Genomic DNA, 6,000 nt, shown 5'->3' with positions numbered 1-6,000 from the left:
ACAATAATAATAAACAAAATGAAAACCACAGAAACATTATCAGTGGACAAAAAACACTGGCAACATTGGTCAGTTGAATCTTGTCCACTTGAGTTCTATCTAGATTAGGACAATGTTTTAGAGTAATACAAACATCTATATATCATGGTTCATTATAATTATAAAGCATACAGTAAACTATCTTACATGTATTTTTATACAGGGACGCATTCAAATGTATAAAGTATGAGTGTACAAGCATTTATATCTGTGCATGTATGTAAATATACATAGTTTACCATATATAGAAGGTACAAAGATGAAGGTCACATAATAATAGATATAATAAATGTGTACTGCATACTGCTTAATCCAAACATGAATAATCTAAAGCCTCGTTGAGGCCCTTGGGATAAAGAGTATCTAATTTAAAAATCCATGAGGATTCCCCCATACAGAGTTTCAGAAACCTATCTCCCCCTCTTTTTGTGCTGGGAAATTGCTCTATACCCAAGATGGTTAAGGATGATGGTCCCCATTATGTGCCTTTGAAAAGTGACGGGATACACTATGGGTTTGGAGTTTCTATATGATGTTGAGTCTATGGCCCTCATTCCGAGTTGTTCGCTGTGGATCATCGCATCGCAAGCTGCGTTAATTTGCAAACTGCGCACGCGCAACAGCTACAATTCGCATGCGCAAAGACTGCCATGCGATGAATGTGCAGAAGTACTAACGCTTTTCCTGAACGCAGTAGTCTAATGATAAAGGGGTGTGACAGATGCGGTGCAGAGGCATGTCTTCGCTAGCTACCGAAAACGGCGTGAAAGTGGGCGGCTAGTGTGGGAGTGTACAAAGGGCAGTAAGCGTGTTTTTAGCAGTAATGCGTAGCTGATGGTAGCAGATACACAACAAGTGTTTGCAAGACGAACGCAGCACAGGAGTAGGTCCTGAGCTACTTAGAACTAGCAATCTCAGGCAACAAGTGGTTGGCAGGGCGTATATCTAGCTGATAATTGGCAATCTAAAGCAGCTGCTGAGCAGATAATGGCTGAACACTGCTGTTGCAACTGACACTCTGACAGCCAGTAAGTGCTTTTAAACTTATAACAAATTACCATTTACTGTACCATGTACAAATTTGACACACTGACAAGTATGACATGTGTTCTCAGCTAAATTCATTTAGTTTTGCCTTAAAACCATGTCTGCTTTGTTGATAACATATTGCCATTGAGCAAGTGTGTGTAAGGCAAACTACAACTGCTTCACACAAACATGCCATGTTTTCCTGATTCCATCCTTCCTTTGGACATACATAACAACATGAGCCACATAATGCAGCCTACACTTACTGATGTGCATCACACAGTGTTATTAGTGTTTTGGTACACTTGACCATTTCTACTACTGTGGCATGTTGCCCCTAGTAACCCAAGTGGTTTGTGAGAATATCTTGTGTTTAGAGGCACAGCCAACTGTTGTCAATGCATAGCAATTTTAATTTATAAATATGCAATGTTTGTGCCCTTTGTCCCCAAACCAAAATATGTTATTTAAAAGTTTATAGTACACCTTTTTCAATTATGCATAAACTACAAATAAACACACATTATATACACACGAACACAACTTCAAAAAATCCTTTTTACTTTAGAATTCATAAATTAAAACAATACAATAAGCAAACATGGCTGTAATTATAAAGCATGAAAAATATTAATATACATACGTCTGTAAATTTGAAAAAAAAAATTTTTTTTCTAACATAGCAACAAACACCTGCCAGTGCTGATTTTCGGATCACAGAAGCCAGTACTCAGGGTCCCCCCAGGGCCGTCTTTTCGTATGGGCTCATTGGGCTCTTGCCCAAGGGCCCCAGGAGAAAAAGGGCCCTAGGATGATAGCTGAGGTTCCCCTCTTTCCAGCGGTACCAGGTTTTTGAAAATCGGCCCTGGGGAACCGGATATATCTGACTTCAAAGCAGTGGTCCCCATCCAAGCCTGTTAATTGTTCTTCCCAGCCAGATATCTTGGGTTTTGTCTAACTTAGAGTTTATATGAGGATATACACCACAAGCTGGGACTCTCCCCTTTCAGTGGACACTGGCAGCTTGTCTCTACTATGCCCAGAACCAGAGATATTAGCCTTCAAGCAGCTGGTCCCTGCTCTAGCTCCACACGCCTAATATGCAGTTTTATATTTTTGTTGGTGGATTGCTCTGGCTCCTGAAGTCTGATCCCCAAGTCCCCAGTACCTCCTGAAAGGTGGAACTCTCTAGGTTTTTCTTTATCAGAATCAGAATCAGAATCAGCTTTATTGGCCAGGTATACTTGCGTATACTAGGAATTTGTTTTCGGTTTACAGTGCAGCAGACACAAAGGGAACAAGTAAACAGGAAGGGGGGACATGTGCAGTCTTCAGATAAAGGAACCATAGGGACCAGAGTGATCATCATTACATGCAGATTACATCTTCCCATTAAAGCTAAGATATCTATTTCCAGGAACTGGAGATATCTTCAGTAAAGCAAGCTGCCAGACCCCTGGAAAATTATGAATATTAAGCCCACTCCACTATCCACCCCTCCCCTGTTTATTAATCACCCCCTACCACCCTGGAAGTCATGTACCACGGCCCCTTTATTCAGCACAATGTCGCCTTCTACAGTTTAGTGTTCTCCTTCCCGCCCCACTTGTGCAGTAAAGGAGTAATTAGCAGAAATGATTTCTCCGGGTCCTACATGCTGAGCGAAAGATAGAACCCCCCGCTGGACATCAAAGCTGCTGCTGTTAGCACCCCCCATCCCTACCGCTGATGGGTGGGTAGGGGCCCCAGTGCATTGCTGTGCCCAGGGGCCTACACTGCTGTTAAGACGGTCCTGGGTCCCCCATCTACTTGCCAAAACAAATAAAATAGACTGGTGTGACTCCCCAGCCAGAGGATCCTTTTGGTCAAACTGAGGTAGATTCTGGGCACAATACACAAACCCAAACTGCCACAGCACGCTAGGAAGAGGAAGATGGATCAAGTGTACAGGGAAAAAACTCACAGGCTACTAACAAAAAGAGAACTCATCAACCCCCATTCAGCATGAGGGAGTTGCCCATTCTGGCCACACAAAATACATTAAGGGAACATGGAAAACATGGGTGCTGGGCAATGTTGCCGCATCTGGAGAGACATTACTTTTTCTTCTTTCACCCTGCCTGACGTGGTTTGTCACTGGTAGGTCTGCGAAGTGACCTTTGAGGGCCCTTCCCAGTGGGATCTTCTTCCTGGGCAGGGGTAGGGGAGGGAGCAGGTGTTGCAGGCTCCATGCCACTGTGGGAAAGAAGGCCAGCGATGTACTGTAGACCTTGTCCAACTGAGCTAGATAATTGTTGGACAGAGGAGGGGAGCTCGGATAGGCCTTGCCTGAGTTCTGCCACACCTCGACAGTGTTGAGCCACACCTTGCCCAAAACAGGTGTTCTGCTCAGTGAGCCGAAGAGATATCTGGCATACCTCCCGGGACATCACGTCCTGAAATTGACTCAGCCTCTCACCGTGACTTGCAATTTCAGTGAGAATTGCCTGGAGAGAGGGTTGGGTGGCGGGCCAGTGTGTGTCTGGCCAGGTGGAATCGGCGGACCCACACTGGGGGACTCACTACATCCACCCGCCTCAGCCTCCGCCAGATGCCCCTCCTCTGACTTACCAAGCTCACCCTCCTGTGCTGTGTTATGTAAAAAGCAAATATAATAATGTGAGACAAAAGGAGAAAAATCTAATTAAATAAAAATTAGTCACAACTTCTCAAAAATCAATTAAAACAGATCACTCTATGTGTCTGGAAACTTACTGGGTAAGTCATGTAGGTTGACAATCTCAGGCAGATCTGTGTCCATTCTTGACACCCCACCCACCTCCTCATAGCTCACACAGTCCATAGTCAGTTCCTCTAGGTCGGTCGGTATACTCCACAGTGACAGCGGGTACTCCCCCTGTTGCCCTCGAGCCATTCCACTCCACAGACCTTTTGGCCTTCAGCCGGGACTTGAAGTCAGCCCAACTACATATGTGTTTTGAATTTGGGGAAAGGAAGAGAAATATTATAAATACATGTCTCGCTTACTTGTTATACACATGTACACGTTATGTATTTGGTTGCTATAGGCAACATCACATATAGCAAAGCTTTGTTTTGAAAATCAAACTGCAATTGTGTGGCAATATGTACTTATCGTCTTCGAACTTCCTGTGGGGTCCGGACAATTTGGCCGACTTCATTTATGCGATCCGTAGTGTCTCACCAGATGCGGTATTTTGTCATAGCACCCATGTTTATATTGCCTCTACATATTTTTTCCATGGCTTGTGTGACCAGAATTCGCAGCTCCCTCTTTGTAAATGGGTGCTGGTGCCTTCTCTTTTTGCTCGTAGCCTGTGAGCCCTCGTCCTGTAACTGACCACCATCTTCCTCTTCACTTGGTGGGTGGCTTGCTTGGGTTTGTGTCTGTAGTCCCGAATCTACCTCAGTTTCACCAGCATCTGGCTCTGGCAGGGGACTCACAGCAGCCTCCTGTGTGTGTTAGCCAGAAGATGGGGGTGGTGCAGTACTGGTTCCTGCAACTTCACCATCACCACTGGCAGATGTTTGCAGCTGCTGTTGTTGCTGGCGCAGCATCTTCCTCCTCTCCGCCATTGCGAGCATCTGCTGCTGCAACACATCGAGCTCTTTATCGATTTGCTGAAAATTCGCCATATTGGTGATGGCATGTGCGTTGGCAAGTCTGTCTGCCGTTTTATAGCTGCCTGTGTATGTTTGTGCGGGAAATTGCACAGGTGCTGCATACACTAAGTTTTCCAGTAATGGAGTACTGCCTATTTAAAGGGCCTGCATTCGGCCTGTGTTTGTGGGTGTATGTTAGAGAGACGGAGAGACGTGCATGTTGGAGAAGCTATATTGCAATTCGTGTAAGTTTATATTGCTAACGATTGTGCGTTTTCTATGTTGCTAATTTTTTAAAAATATAGCGTATGCAGTGCGTGATTTTGTATATTTTAACATATGTTTTTATTTTAGTTTCTTTCAAAAATAGAGAATTTAGGGCAACAATGCTCCTAGTGTTTTTTTTATTGTAATATTATCATCTTTGGCCAAGTATATATCTGTAGATATATATGTTTAAAATAGAGATGAGCGGATCCGAACCCCCCCGAACTTCACCCATTTTACACGGTTCCGAGGCAGCCTTGGATCTTCCCGCCTTGCTCGGTTAACCCGAGCGCGCCCGAACGTCATCATTCCGATGTCGAATTCTTGCAAGATTCGTATTCTATATAAGGAGCCGCGCGTCGCCGCCATTTTCACTCGTGCATTGAAGATGATAGCGAGAGGATGTGGCTGCGTTCTGTCAGTTTCTGAGTTCAGTGTGCTGCAAATATCTGTGCTCAGTGTGCTGCAAATACCTGTGCTCAGTGTGCTGCAAATATCTGTGCTCAGTGTGCTAAAAATATCTACGTTCTCTGCCTGAAAAACGCTCCATATCTGTGCTGCATTGTAGTATATAGTAGGAGGACAGTGCAGAATTTTGCTGACCACCAGTATATATATAGCAGTACGGTACAGTAGTCCATTGCTCTACCTCTGTGTCGTCAAGTATACTATCCATCCATACCTGTGCTGCTGACCACCAGTATATATATATAGCAGTGCGGTACAGTAGTCCACTGCTCTACCTCTGTGTCGTCAAGTATACTATGCATCCATACCTGTGCTGCATTTTAGTTGTGCGCATTATATAGAAGGAGGACAGTGCAGAATTTTGCTGCCCACCAGTATATATATAGCAGTACGGTACAGTAGTCCACTGCTCTACCTCTGTGTCGTCAAGTATACTATGCAACCATACCTGTGCTGCATTTTAGTTGGGCGCAGTATATAGAAGGAGAACAGTGCAGAATTTTGCTGACCACCAGTATATATATATATAGCAGTACGGTACAGTAGTCCATTGCTCTACCTCTGTGTCGTCAA

The sequence above is a fragment of the Pseudophryne corroboree genome, chromosome 6, assembly GCF_028390025.1.
Source record: "Pseudophryne corroboree isolate aPseCor3 chromosome 6, aPseCor3.hap2, whole genome shotgun sequence".
Taxonomy (NCBI): Eukaryota; Metazoa; Chordata; class Amphibia; order Anura; family Myobatrachidae; genus Pseudophryne; species Pseudophryne corroboree.
This window is presented reverse-complemented; position numbering follows the sequence as displayed.